This window comes from Euprymna scolopes, chromosome 32 (genome assembly GCF_053919585.1).
Source record: "Euprymna scolopes isolate OS-2025 chromosome 32, ASM5391958v1, whole genome shotgun sequence".
NCBI lineage: Eukaryota > Metazoa > Mollusca > Cephalopoda > Sepiida > Sepiolidae > Euprymna > Euprymna scolopes.
This window is the reverse complement of record NC_136513.1, coordinates 71,660,680-71,677,141: the sequence shown is the minus strand read 5'-3', so window position 1 is coordinate 71,677,141 and position 16,462 is coordinate 71,660,680. Positions and strand designations below refer to the sequence as shown.

Genomic DNA, 16,462 nt, shown 5'->3' with positions numbered 1-16,462 from the left:
AAATCCAAATTATTTCTGCAAGAACTTTCTTCTCAGCCTAATAAAAGAGGACAACTTGTTCTGTGCCACATCTTATAAGTATTAAAAAACATAACTGACCTGTTTGTGTATATTGTCAGCTCTGCCAACTGTAAAAAAAAAAAAAAAAAACTAACTCCTGTCTTTTGGTAATTTGCTGCTAAAAAGGGCCATCATCTGAAAAGGAGAGAAACAAAAATCAATAACATTTTTCAAGAAAAGGAAATGGGAGACAAAGAAAAAAAAAACATAAAAGTTAAAAAGAAAAAAAAAAAGTTTTTTGGGAACAGGAGAAGTGCTCATTTTATCTTTAAAAAATTGAACAAAAAACAAAATATCATTTTACTGCTGTAGATGGTTTTAAAATGTATGATTGCATATTATATATATATATATATATGTCTATCCATCGATTTCAATGAGTACCATGAAATATCAGAGCTGATGTGACTTATTGCATGAAACTTCTGTGGCAAGAGTTGCGCCATCTCTAACCACACCTCTCCTGAATCGGCACTGTCAAATACCAGTGATAATTTCAAAATAGGAAACAATGCCGAGATAAGCAGAGAGTACATACAGCGCCTGCTATTCCCAAATGGTCAACCATCTGATACTGGCCAGGCTCATTGTTGCTCAACTTTGGTAATCTGAAGAGAACTGGTGTGTCAATGTGATATGTGGTACATATACACTTGTGCCCGATATTATTCATACCCCTCGGATCTTTGACATTTCTATAAGAATATTGCTCAAACCAGAAGATAGACAATATTAAAGGGATTTCAAACAATAAATCAAGCATAAGCATTTAATTTAAACTCAACAAATAAATAAATTATGCAAGTTTGAAGCATTATACTAAGAAAAACAATAATGGCACTAGTACAAAATTATTCATACCTCTCTTACTAATAGTCAATAGCATGCCCTTTATTCTTAATAACTGCCTGTAACCGTTTTGGATATTTATCAACAAGGTTTTTACAATCATCAACACTGATTTTTGACCATTCTTCAATGCAGTAGTTCTCTTAATCCCTCAAATTTCTAGGTTTCCGCTTTTTAACCTCAGTTTTCAATATGTGCCAGAGGTTTTCGATAGGGTTCAGGTCAGGACTCTGGCTAGGCCATTCCAAAACATTAATGTGATTATCCTCAAACCATTTCTTGACTATTTTGGCAGTATGTTTTGGATCATTATCCTGTTGAAGGACCCAGTTTGGTCCTAAATGGAGCTTCTCCGCATCCTGTCTAATGTTTTTCTGGAGTATCTCCAAATATTGCTCCTTCTTCATGGTTCCATCTATCTTGACCAAACTACCTGGACCACTAGCCGAAAAGGAGCCCCAAAACATTAGGCTACCACCACCATGTTTCACCGTGGGTATGGTGTTCTTTGGGTTGTAAGCTTCTTTCTTCCTCCAAACGTAAGAAGCATCCATATGGCCAAACAATTCAATTTTTGTTTCGTCAGTCCACAAAATACTTGAGAAAACGGACTCTGGAGAATTCACATGGGTCCTAGCAAACTTTAGACGTGCTGCAAGGCGTTTTCCGGTGTGCAATGGAGCCCTTCTTGGTCTTCTTCCTTTCGGACCATTTTCATGCAGAGTCCTTTGCAATGTTTGCCTTGATATTTTTATGCCAGAAGACTCCAGATTTTCTAAAATGTCCTTAGTAGTGGTGGTTGGATTTGCATTAACACTTCTTACAATATTCTTGGTGGCCCTAGCAGACAGTTTCCTTTTCCTTCCTCTACCAATCAAGTTGTTTGTTGTGTGGTGGCTCTGGAATTTTTTGATGATGCTCTGTACTGTTGCTGTAGGGACCTCAAATTTCTTGGAAATTGACTTGTAACCTAAACCATCCTTATGTGAATTCACAATTTTAGTCCTAAGATCATTACTAAGCTCTTTTTTCTTCCCCATTCTAATAATTTTTATTCTTTTTTTGGTTTTCAGTTGATATCATTTTAATTTCTGGAAAATGCAAAAAACGAAATGAAATTAATCAAAGGTTGTATAAAAGCATTCAAAATAAGAATCAAACAGGAAACAAACAGTCAGAAACTCGATTAATACTGAAAAAATAAGGGGGTATGATTATTTTTGAACATTGCAGATTTTATAAATAGCTGTATATTTCTTTTATTACAAGTATCCCGAGATTTTAAAATGACGAAAATGATCAGAAGAGGTTTATTAAGAATATGTATCAATATGGACGTAAACAATAAATTCTTACAAAGTTACACCTAATAAACTCAATTTTCAAGAGGGGGTATGAATAATATCGGGCACATGTGTATATGCCCGTTCTAGGACAAGTAATATATATTTCCAGGTCAGAATGGATTTGCAACACTATTATGACCCATTAAGATATAATAATAAAACTTATGTTTAGAATCCTTATTCTATTTTTGATAAAAATTGATTACATGATTTTGATTCTAGAAAATATCTAAGACTTAAGTTTAAGAGGTCTTAAGCAATTGATTCAGAGAATTTTGCTTAATTTGTATTTAATGAATGTGGATCAAATTTAATGAAAACCTAAAAATATTGAATTCTCATAAGGAAACTTATGGCCCACTGAAAATGCCTTCATAACATTCAAAATAAGCAGAAATTTGAGGATATTTATTAATTTGTGTCTAGTGCTTATTGGTAAGATTTCAGAAAAATCAGAATTATCTGCATTGGCATGAGGGACTTCCATCCCTTCTTGGCTCTGCATAAAAATAAATCAAATTAAATATAGGCTACATCACACAACCATATTCCAAAATTCATAATCAGTTAATGAGTTTAGAAGTGAATTCTATGAATTCAAATATGTAAACACACACACACACAAATATATATATAAGTTATGAAAATATATATGGCAATTAAGCTACACAGAACTTTGGGTTTTATCCTCATGAGGATTTTTCAGACTATTGCATGGAATTTAGGTTACCACGGTCTTTTATATATTCATTTGGTGTTGAGTTTGCTATTCAGCCAATCAGATGTTTTGTTATTTCCACACACATTTTTCACTGCCAATGGGCAGGCATTTATCAAGCAGATGTTCATGTAACCTGTTTTTTTGTTCGGTTTTGGAGGGAATAATTTTTTCTTTGTGTTAGCTGATCTAATCTTAATCGAGATGTGTTTAGATATGTCTGTTTGTATTTTTGTTTATACTAGTTTATTTGTTGATAATAATTATTATTGTTATTATATGCATTTATTTTTTTATATGTTGCTATCCTAAGGTAAAATTCATTCTGTTTATGCATACGTTTGCTATTTCACTTCAGTTAAGTAAATTTTGGGATGCTTTAATATTTAGAATAGCTAATTTCTTATTCACACATAATCTACATGGGTTGTCTAAATTCCTACATGTACTGGCTTGTCATATTATTTTCCACCTACTTAGCTCTACTCACGTATTGAGCACTATTGAAGTAAATATTGAAAATAGATACATAAAATTTAGGAATAATTATTGAATTTCAGAACCATTTCAAGTATTCACTTGTGGTTAAGACTAATGGATTTCTGTTTCTGTATACTATTTACAGGTTTTAGAGCTGAAGATAATGGACAATTGAAAAATTGTAACCTGCATCACAAATAATGCTGGAATGAAAATTTCTGACATTTTAACCTGCAGCTGTGCTCCTTGAATACATTGAAGGCTGTGAGATGCAAGCTAGAAAATTGTGATGGAGATGTGGAAGCAGTGGCTCACAGGAAGAGGATCATAGCAAGTGTTTTTAAATGTATCCTTAACAAAATTTGTCGATAAGCTGCACAAAAAAGTGAAACAAAGCTTCAATAAGGCCTTCCTGATATTGGCAAGCGAGATTGGCAGTTAAAAGTGGCAACAATAAAGAACGTGCCGATTGAGGATTTTCGTTATTCTTTATACAAGAGTTAATTACTCACTGACAAAGCTCATAAAAAGGTAAAAAAAAAAAAAATAAATAAATAAAAAAAAAACTTTAGAGAACTCTTCACTCAAAACAATCGCCAACATGCACCCAACAGCAGCACCAATACAAACTCAAACAATAATGCCAACATAGACTAAGAGCAACCTATGAAGCCACTGATGAATGACTTGTGTCATCCTTATATCACTCCTGGCGAGGGTATTCTTGTACCTCAAGGGGTATCCAGTGAGAACATGCACACTGTTCTCAGGTGCTTCTTTCTGCACATGCCTGTCACATAAGGTACAACATTCAGTTGAACTGAAGATGCACTGGTTCTTCTGAGAACTAGTTGCATAGTGCACAGAACTGGTGGTTAGCTTACAGTCCACATGAAGTCTTGTGCTTCATAAAGATTAAATTCTCCCAAACTGTGATGGTCTTTGTGTGTGTTTCCAGAGACAGCCACATCATGTAGTTCTGCATCTGCAAAAACGAACTGACTCAATTCAGATGACTAGACTGAGTTGCTGCATACTGTTGTCATGCACCAAGGCAGGAAGGCTATACATATGGCAGCAGTACTCAACATTGTGTTGCACTTCAGAGAAAACCTAGATATGGTTGTCTGAGAACTTCTGTGATTTCATCATTACCAACATTTGCAACTCCCCTCCCAACCGAGTCTAATTGCAAAAAAGTATAATCACGTTGTCACACCAGTTCCCATTAAAATCACCAAAGTTAAGCGACACTGAGCTGGGTCAATAATAAAATGACCATTTGATAAAACCAGGTGCTGTATGTGCTCAATGCCTGGAGAGAGATGGGCACCGCCAGACTATTCTTGCCTAAGACATGCTGCATGAAATAATGCAGTGCCCCCTCCCCCACAACCCTGGAGGATTAAGGGACTCATTCATCCAATTGCAAAGCCATGTACTATTACGTATGGAGAGCGTTTCAGAAAAATACCAACCTGTCTGATCACCACAATGTTGCATCCCTATACTTGTTTTACAAGTACTACAAGTGAATGTTCTCTGACAAACTTACTGTAATTGCACTTGCTCTAGGCAAGTGCTTCTGACTAACCTGTCAATCAGCAAAATCCAACCCTTTCACAATATGTATCCCCAGATTCAAAAAAGCTTTTTACTCTAATAATATCTTTTAACTGCTTGCTCTTACAATTTCTGCCCTGCTTCCCGTTTTCCATGACAGTCGTAACATGCAGGAATTTAAAAGTAATATCAACAAACATCTTTATAAATTTGATCCTTAAGTCTCAGAATCCCCTTACATCTCAGTGGCCGTGTATGGGATAAATATTGAAAAAAAAAAAAAAAAAAAAAAAAAAAAAAAAAATGGAATCAAATATCAATTTGCATGGAACTTGAATCATAAGTTATATATTATTAGAAACCAATTAAATGAACTCTTTCTTTGAAAATGAGTAACCATAAAATATTTAATCTTTCATCCTTACTGTACTGTTACATGAACTATCAGCTTCTACTCCACGCAAGAAACGCTAAGTCTTTGAGTTTATTATACAGTAGCAGCAGAAAGGTGATGGTGGCTCAGTGTTTAATGACACAGGATGATAACCTAGATGTGCCAAGTTTGAATCTAGGTTGTTCCACAAAAACGTTTTCACTTAGAGACATTGTCAACCTTCATATTGTCCCTGCTGTAAATACCCAATACCTTTCTAGAAAGAATTCTTAATAGAAAGATATCAGAGAAACAAAATACCCAAAAAAATCATCACGAACAACAACAGTAGCAGCAATTATTGATCTTTGATTTTTTTTGCTTGTTTCTTGTATGACTTGCTACACAACATCATGATTTTTCGATCTTTTCAGACAAACGTTGAGTTCTTTTTATAAAGAGTTTCATCATTTCAAAGTAAACCAAAATGTTGATTTTAGTGTTCTACATTCATCCCCTCCCCATAAAATGTTATTGATTTCCTCCTGCTTAAAAAAACAAAAAAAAAAAACAATCTGTAATCTACAATGCATTTAGAGAATTGTACAGTGAATGATTGATTACAAACTTGAGCGAACCACTCGCTCATAAATACTTGATTTGTCATATAACTAGTGCAAACGCCTATTACTTTTGTTAGGATAACAGTTATCTCCCTTGAAGATACTTGATTCTGTTAGAACTATTTTTTAGAACAACTAGCAGTTCAGCCCGGCTTTGCTCGGGCCCTATGTACTGTTCATAACTTTCCCTACGTGTGAATACCCTTGATGTAAGATTTCAAATGTTTAGACCAAAATTTGTCTAAGTAATTTTGTAGAGACCGCAGGTCAATTTTTTAAAACTTTGACCCCAATGTTGACCCCTTAACATTTATTATTTTGGTCTCAAATCAAAATCAAAAGTTTTACTCATGTCCAAGTTACCTACATCTAAAATTTCAAGTCTTTAGACTTAAAATTGGCAGAAGAAATTGGTAGAACCTACAAAGGTTAACTCTTTCATCTTTGACCTTTTGGCAGCCAAATTTTCACCCCAAAACTGATTAAAATGCTTGCCGCATGTCTGAATACCTGTTATGTATAAATTTCAAATGTTTAGACTCAAAATTGGTTGAGTAGTTTGCTAGACACCGCAAAGCTAAATTTTTTTTAATTTTGACCCCTTGGCAGCTCAAACCCAAACCGATTAAAAAGTTTGCCCTATCTCTGAATATTCTTTATGTAAAATTTCAAATGTTTAGACCAGAAATTGGCTGAGTAATTTGGTAGAGACCGCTGAGGTCAATTTTTTTTTTTAAACTTTGACCCCAATTTTAACCCTTAAACATTTATTTTTGGGGGCTCAAATCAAATTAAAAAGTTTGATCCATGTCTAAGGAACCCACATCTAAAATTTCAAGTGTTTAGACCCAAAATTGCCGGAGAAGTTTGGTAGAGTTTTCAAAGGTCAAATTGCTGAACTTTAACTCCTTGACAGCCAAATTTCTAGCCGAAAACTGATTAAGATTTTCCCAAATCTCAATGCTCCTTATGCCATATCTCGAGTCTGTAGACTGAAAAATGACAGAGTTATTTGGTAGAGAAATGTACACAGACATACACAGACAGACATTTTCACTTTTATAGATATATAGATTGAATAAAGGTAGGCTTTTTCCCTTGCAGTAAAAATTTGTGTCAATCTGGTTTCTGTTAATGACCATTGAATTTTTTTTAAAAAATATAATCACAAAATTTTTTAAAAAATATAATCACACAAAATCTAGTTTTCCTAACAAAAATGGATAAAATTAATTCTCAAAACAGTACAATTTTACATCACTTTTATATCCTCTTACGAAGATCAAATCAACATATAACGATACTAAATCTTATATCTAGAATTTTTATTTTAATCATAATCCATTATACTTTGATTCTAGAAAATGTCAAAAGTTTAACAGATCTTAGGAAATTGAATTTCAGAGAATCTTGCTTAATTGTTGTTGAATGATATGGACCAAAATCAATGCAAATCCAATATTATTGAATTTTCAAATGGGTGAGTGTTCCCATTAATGTCCCTTAAATTTTTTAAAAAATTATTATAAACAAACAGAAATGAGAGGAATATCTATTACTTCATGTCTAATAGCTATCCTTAAAATTTCAGAAAAATCAGGTATGAAACTAAATATAGCTCAAATTTGGATCTCTTATGTTTAGCAGACATGGTCCAAAATTTATAATTATCGGTTGATTAATTTAGGAATGAATCCTGTACATACAAATATATAAACATTTACACACAACTCTTTATGGATAGAGGTATATTAAAAATTAAGGAAATACAAAAATACGAATTCATAAGTTTATATATCTATAAAAGTAAGAATATGTGTGCGGATGTTAGGACAACTCTTAACCTATATACTCACCGAAATTGTAATCTACAAACTTGAAATTTAGTATATAGGGTATTCAGATATGTGGAAAACTTTTTAATTAGTTTTCACTAGTAAAAAAGGGCTGCTAAGGGGTAAAAATTGAAAAATTGGTACTTGGGGGGGGGGTCATTGGATTTTTATCTGTCAACTGTTTCATGACTGCGCATGAGAGAATCGTTCACATGACAGCTTCCTTATGTTAAAAATAAGTAGGTTTGAAAACACTTTTTAAAATAGTGTGGCAAGCTAGCCTAATGGTAATCGTACTTAATTCAGTTTTAATTTTGATCTCAGCTTCAGTATTTTTTTTTTTTTTTTCTTTTTTTACTTACAAGAAGTGAACTGTTTAGAAAAAAACATAATACTTGCATGCACATGTCTCAGTTTCTTTCTGTTTTTTTTGTTTTTTTTTACTTCATTTTTTAAAGGAATTTAACGTTACATTTAATACCGGGCAAGGCCGAGTAACATCTGCTAGTGTTTCAATAAAATTCAACAGTTTTGACGAAGAGAAGTGCATCCAGAAGATGCACAGAATTAGACAAATTTAATAAATAAAACAAACATACGAAAAATAAGTGGATAATCAAACTTAATAGATAAGATAGAAAGAGATAGAGATTAGCAACCAATGAACATGTTTGTTTCAAATCACATTCATATATAGCAGCAATAGCAGTAACAAGCAAAAACCTAACAGCCAATTATGGTTCTCTCCAAAATGTGCTGCTGCCATTGCGCACAGAAATGACTTTTTCCATTGCTTCCAACGTAACAGATGTATGGAGAATAAAGCCGCTTTCAGGACTGCCAGCAACCATTATAAGAAAGTAATAAAGAACGCAAGAGAGTTGTATGCTCAGTCCGTCAAGTCCAAAGTAGCTGAGCAGCGGCTTGGTTCTCACCAGTTTTGGCAAATAGTAAACAGAATCCTGAACAGAAGCGTGTGCTCTATCCCAACTATCATCAATGGAGCTGAAGTAATCTCGTCAGCATCAGATAAAGCCAAACTCTTTGCCAAGAACTTTGCAACTAATTCTACCCTTTGTGACCAAGGCTGCCAACCCCCAATATTTCCTCCTGTGTCAGAAAACACGCTATGTGATATACACATATCTGTACAGGCCAATAAGTCTCCTGTGCGTCATGAGCAAGTTGCTGGAATCTGTGTTAAATAGAGAAGTAATCAACTATCTCAACAAAAATAACCTTAGTGACACACAATATGGTTTTCATTCTGCTAGATCTACAGCAGATGTGCTTACATTTATATCTCATAGGATTAGCGGATCTCTCGACGGGGGCAACCTTTCTAGGGCAATTGCTCTTGACATATCAAAGGCCTTTGATAGAGTATGGCATAAAGGTTTACTTCACAAGATCTCCAGCTATGGTATGGCTGGAAATGTCTTCTCAGTTATTAAATCATTTCTCTCTGATAGGTTCATAAGAGTAGTAGTTGATGAGCAGAAATCAGAAACTCACAGTATTAATGCTGGAGTCCCTCAGGGGTCCATCCTGGGCCCAACTCTTTTCCTGATCTACATTAATGATCTTCCAAATCACATCTTTACATCATTCGTAAACATGCTTATGACACTACCATCTATTGTAGCACATCTAAGACAGTAAACGACCAAGTTCTCTCCGATTCTCTCTCCTCTGATCTTGAGCACATGATACAATGGGGAAAGGAGTGGCTGGTTACTTTTAATGCATCTAAAACCAAGCTTCTATCTTTACATCATCAACGTTCTGATCCCCATCTGGTATCAATTGAAATGAATGGCTCTCGTCTTGGGGAGGCCTCATGTTTTGACAAGCTTCTGGGCTTGACCTTTACTTCTGATCTTAAATGGAACACGTACATCAAATCTGTTGCTAAGGCTGCTGGAAAAATGGTGAGATCCTTCTATCGATCCAGTAGATATCTCACTGCTGATGCAATTCTCTATCTATATAAGAGCCAGGTACGTCCAAGGATGGAATACTGTTGCCACATTTGGGCAGGAGCTGCTAGAAAGGACTTATCCTGTCTTGATAGAGTTCAAAATAGACTTTGTAGTCTCGTAAGAGATGTCCTTTTCTCTTCCCTGCAACCTCTATCTCATAGAAGAGATGTTTGCGAGTTTGCTTTATCATTATTTTCATGGCAAGTGCTCGACTGAGCTTCAATCTATGGAACCCCTCGCCAAACTTTCACAAGAAATACCCGTCTAGTTGAAAACACTATCAATAATTCGCCCCACTCTTTATCTGTGCCTAAACCTAAACGTAGATTCTATGAACAAAGCTTCTTTCTTAGAACTGCACGCCTATGGAATTGTCTTCCATTTTCCTGCTTTCCGGCTGACTACAATATTATTGTCTTCAAGTCCAATGTAAACAAGTTTTTGATGAGCCGTTCCAACAAATTTATCAAATTTCCATTACTATCGATTACTATATTATCCAATTGACTACTGTACACTTTTAACCCTTATCATCGAGTAATCTCTGGCCTTGATAAGTGATTATGCCTATGTAATCCCCCCCCCCCCAAAAAAAAATAACCAAGCAACCATTTGAATCTCTGCTTGATTTTTAAGCTGGCCTCTGAATGGTTCAAGCATTTAAGTTCGTTTCTAGTTTGCCAAATTAGAAACAAGCTCTCAAACGAACTGGGACAATCCCTGGAGGTTATAAAAAAGCATTTACGCTTGTCCTACTTTTGGCACTGCTGTCTACTCATGCGTGTTACTCAGATTAATCACAAAATCTTTTCTCTTTGCCTGCAAACTTCTTGCCGAGACACCTGGCTTCTGTGTTGATAAGACTCAAGGATTCAACATGGCAATCAGAAAACGCACATGGACTGATAACACACACACACTTCTTTTAACAAATGCGTATATGCAAACTTTCTCGTAAGAATATTCTTCTTAGAAAAACTATTCTTCCATTCTATTGGGACGTTTATTGAACACATGAATCTTATTCTTCGTCCATTATATATATATATATATATATTATATATATATATATATATATATATATATTATATACACACACACACATTAGTAGTATTCGCCTTGCGATTGGAATCAACATTCTAGACATACGGTTTAGTATCATATCTTCAATAGTAGTAGTAGAGGAAATAAAAGTGGCACAAAAAATGTTCTGTTTATGGAGTTAATTTTACTCATCCCAGGATGGGTATTCTTCTAATAAGAATATTCGTACAGAAAATTTAGAAATAGACAATGATTGGTTTAGACACTTAACTTCTATGATTAGCAACAAAAATGAATTAACTCTGGAATGTTAATTGCTTTTCTCCGTGCAGTACGAGGTCTGCTTTATCAATAATATTACGTGAATGGTCAGGTGTAACTTTTAATCCTATAACAAATAGCACATGAGCAGATCCTAGAATTTAGGTTAAATGGTTAGCTGTGTTATATATAGAATAGAATAATATTAACAACTAAGATATTCAATCTTAGGCAATGTTGCCCTGCCTGCTAGTAACAGAAAAATTAATTAAAAAAAATAATTTTACAGAAATGTAAAAATATACTTTGGTCTTTCGAAGTATATTTTATATTTCTGTAAAATTGTTGATAGAAACATATTTTGTTTGTTAATTCAGGCTTTCTCGCTTTCATTCCATAATCTCATTGAGTTATAACTTGTTAACTGATGGTTTGTTAAGTTTTGAGACATTGTGTTGAACAAAGATGGCGGCTTAGTTCAGATCAGTAACCAAGATGGCGACCAAGAATCAAATGCGGTCCATCGCATAGTTAACCTCTTAAGTTTTGAGACATTGTGTTGAACAAAGATGGCGGCGTAGTTCAGATCAGTAACCAAGATGGCAGCAAAGAATTAAATGCGGTCCGTGACGTAGCAAATGGCGAACTGATTGAATCCAAAATTTGACGATTTTTATAATTTTGCGACGTTTTGATTGGTTGTTTAGCACAGCCATTGGTTATAAAAATGATTGGCAAATCCATTCGTCTCATACCCCCATTAGAAGTCAAAAACATTTTACACATGTTTTTATCCAGCTTTTCATTTGCCAATTCAACTAGATATGTATTGTTAACGCTGTTCTAAGCACTTTCCAAAGATTTCAGCAAAAAACACTACATGTAGCCAAGAGCAACATTACACATTTGAAGATCCTAGAATTTATGTTACATGGTTTGCTATATTGGACAGTAGAACCCCGGGATACGGCATTAAAAATTAACAAAATACAGTACATTATATAATACACATGTATATAATCAAATAACATAAATAAAACCGTAAGGCGGAGAAAATACCGTAACCAGGGACCGGCAAACATCGTATTCCACATAACCTGAAAATTAACGTATCCTACGTTCTACTGAATATAGAATACTATTAACTCAAATATTCATTCTTAGGCAATTCTTGGTCGTAAGAGCAAAATATACTAAAAAAGAAAAAAAAATGTTTTTTGCTTTAAAGATAAGTGTTTCGGTTTTAAATGACCATCTTCAGGGATTTTTTGCGAATATGCTTGCTTTTAAAATAAAATCCTTAATTTTTCATAATAAAGTTTATATCAACGAAAATGCATAAAAAAAAATCACTCGACTATTTTTGTAAGTCTTTTTATATACAAAAAAAAAAAAAAATATTTTAATGTTTTTAATGAATGGTGAGGGGGGATTTAAAGTACGAAATTAGTTCAAACATATTTACCTTATTTATAAAAAAAATATTCTAAAAAACTGACAGGAAAAACGTACCCCCCCCCAAGGAATGGAGTTAGAATAATTATTTCCATATCTTATTTATTGTAGAAAGATTATTGTAACTGTGCCCTACCCAAAACACATTTTCAACATAGTGCTGAGAGTAACTATATTTATTGAGACAGAGAGGGAGGGAAAGAGACGGCAGGGTTGTAAGGGGGGTATTTAGGGATGAGTACATCACATAACAATCTAATGACACAGTTTTCTGACATATGGAAGGAGATGCTATTTACATAAGGGGATTCTGTGTGAGCACACACACACACGCACACGCACACACTTGCATGGTTTTTGTGCATTCATTTATTTTCAAAACAAATGTGTATAAAGTTGTTTTTTTTCTAGTAAGAAATGATTAGATTATCTTTTGCACGTGTTTGTATTTGAGTGTATTCAAAGCAAGAATATATTACCCATCTCCATAAAAGGAACTGTGTGTGGGAGTTCGTTCCCTACGGACTCTAAAACGGCCGGGCCGATTTTTATGAAATTTCACATGAAGGTACTTTATGTGCCTGGCAGTGTTCTTAAGTTTTTTTTTTTATTGGAATGCCTTCGATAAGTATTAATAGAAATAATCCGATGCAAGAAGGAACAGAAGGAACAGGCGATTTTGACTAAAGTTAACACCTTAGACAGCTTAACATCACAAGCGCATTCAAGATGTTTTATTACCACACAAGCCAAAAAGACAGACATAAAATCAACAGCAAGTTCTTTGAACTGACAGGGGCGCGTCTGAAATGAATGTTTCTGTTTTACGTACAATTGCGCCATAATATTTGACTTTTCATTTTAAACTTAAATTCAAGCCATTACCACTGCACAAGCAGTAAGGCCAGGCATATAAAATCAACAGTATGCTTTTGATATGACAGGGGCACATTCGAAATAAATGTTACTGTTTAGAGCACAACTGAAGCATGATACTTGACTTTGCATTTTATACTTTACTTCAAGCCATTATATATAAAATATAATTTTATAAAATCAACAGTAGTTTTTCTATAGTGCAATGTAGATTACAACGTATTGTGGACTAAGTCACTGCATGTAAAGCTTCCTCCTGGTGCACTACGATGGGTCCCCAACCAGAGTAGACAATCAATCGACTTGATTGAAAAATGGGTGATGTTACCGATTTTGATGACAATAAAAATATGGGTGTGTGAAACATTCATTGATGGTCATTCAATCACGGGCAACATCAAGTCTCCCTGTTGTGTGTATATATATATATATATATTTCTGGGAAAGGTTTGCGAGAGAGAACTCCAGTAAAGTGTTCAATTATAACGAAAATAGACTATCCTTAACCTCTGGTGAAACAGATTCGGTGCTAAACTGATTCCACAAGATAACAAAGTCATGGATGCAGATTTGCCCAACTAGATAAAGTAGATTTTTATCCCTCTATTATAAAAAAAACTCTAGAGCTGCCATTCTCAACCTTTCCTCCATCATTAACGGCTCGGCTTTATATATTTCTCCATTTCCCCCTACTCTCAACAAAAAAATTATAGCTATCATAAAGTGACAGCAAGCAAGAAGGTAAAACAAAAAAAAAACCCAACCTTTTATTGTTTAGGATTCAAGTTTTTGTATAGAAATAGTATTATATATTCGTCTCACAAAAAAGAAAGAAAAGAAAATCAAAGTTTTGAAATTAATTTGTATTACGTTTCTTAGACATGATACAATCTGAAAAGAAATATTTTTTAAATTATGAAGTGATTAGATTATTTACCCCAACTATATATACCCTCTAGGTGTAAAGTTACCCCTTGTTGAACACCTCTGCTCTAGAGAAAGCATTATAATTTGCATCGACAAAGAGAAAATTAGTGATCTAGAAAAAGAGACAATAATGCAGTCTAGGCAATCTTTTTTGCTCTTTGAAGGCAAAACTTAGGTAAAAAAAAAAAAAAAAAAAAAAAAATCAAACTCTGAGAACTCATTTGATATAGCAATGGGAAAACATGACAGTGCAGATGTTGCAAATTAGTTGGCCTTTTTATACTGATAAATTTCCATATTTCTACGGCCTTTATACAAAAGACGGTTTATGCCTTTCACACAGCTGCAGTGCAAACACCAAAGATAGGTTTAGAAAGGATTTAACTAAAACATTTCAAGAACTAAGATTTAAGATCCCTATTAAAACCAATCTCAATAACGTAGATTTCCTAGACACAACCCTAGATCTAGTTAGTAAGACAAACTTTTCCACAAACCAAATAAAATTCTAAAATATATAAAGGACAGTCTTCAATAATATGGTAACTAACATTAGTAAAAGAATCTCAGACCTCTCATCAAATTCTGAGATTTTTAAACAATTTTTATTACAATGAGAAAAGAGAAATGGGTTCTCAAGAAGATCTTATACCAGTCCACTCCAAACCAACAAGCTAAAATAACTCAAATAGGAAGCGAGATATCATTTGCTTCTCGCCTTCCTCTATTTGCCTCAACACCAAAAACATAAATAGGTCATATATTCCTCAAGCTACTAGAAAACAAAAAACAAAAAACAAAACCTCCCCACCCTCCATAAACTACACAAATTATTTACTACAATTAAAACAAGCTACTCCACCAACTCATTCATAAAGAACAACAGAACCGAAGGTGCGAGAAAGTGTGAGCTGCTTTTTTAAAATGGAAGAAAATAGAGAAGGTCAACGTACTCTTCAACCTCAACTACACAGAAATATACAAAGGTCATTAAGGATCCTAATAAAATTTATATGAGCTATTCAAAGGATGTGTTCACAGAGAGAGATATTGTGTAATAATTTTAAAGTAAAATCCAAATCCAATCCTCATTTCATAAGCAGAAATAAAGGAGTTGATCGCGGACATATAGATAAAATATCAAGTGGACAAGAAAGTTCTTGCTGTTTTTAACATTTCAATAAAGATGAACACATCTCAACTCAGACAAAAATTTATTGATCAAAATAAGCACCATCAGAATCAACACACTTTTGCCAACGTAAAACAAGTGTATTTATGTCAGTAACATAAAAATCTTGTGTTCTGGTGGCGATGAAGTTGCTAAAGATATTTTTGATATCGCTTAGATTTTTGAAGCATTTCTCATGCAAAAAGTTGTCAAGATGCTTGAAAAGGTGGTAATCAGTAGGTGAGAGGTCTAGAGAGTATGGCGGATGAGGCAGAGTTTTGTAGCCCAATTTGTTTAACTTCTGTATGGTCGGTGAAACAACATGCGGTTAAGCATTGTCATGGGGGAGAATTAGGCCTTTTCTGTTGAGTAATGCTGGGTGTTGTTGAAGTTTCTAACGCATTTCATCCATTTGTTCACAGTATTTCTATGCCATAATGGTTTCGTCTGCATTAAAATGTTCCTGCTAGCAGTGGATCTAATTAATTTTAATCCTTGTTTTTTTTTGTTTTTTTTTTTAAATATATTTTAGGTTTCTAATTTAATTTTTAAAGTTAGTTTTCATTTTTAAATATATGATTTTAAATTTGACTTTATTATTATTATTTTTTTTTTTGTTTTATTTCGTTTTTATTCGAAACTGCTTCTGTGAAACCAGAAGTTTATAATTAAGTGGCTGTCAGGAACAAAGCTGACAAATGTATCAATTAAGGGGGAAAAAATATTTTATTCAACTACTCATATATCGACAAAATTCAAAGAAAACAAGAAAGGTTTAAAAAATAAAAATAAAATAACATCGAGAATTATAAACATCACAGAATTTTATGCAGTCTGGGAGGATACAATTTCCAGGAAAAAAGACGTAAACAAAGGCTGAACCGAGTCCAGCATAGGCG

General features: G+C 33.9%; 1 protein-coding gene across 4 annotated transcripts in view; it reads right to left on the bottom strand.

The window, feature by feature from the left end:
* Window positions 1-16,462, bottom strand: part of LOC145256427 (uncharacterized) — a 126,026-nt gene that overhangs the window by 24,631 nt on the left and 84,933 nt on the right. For all 4 annotated transcript variants that reach the window (XM_080115315.1, XM_080115312.1, XM_080115313.1 and 1 more), the window contains exon 2: window positions 100-195. The gene's annotated coding sequence lies outside the window, so the exon portion shown is untranslated. The remainder of the gene's footprint in view (window positions 1-99; window positions 196-16,462) is intronic.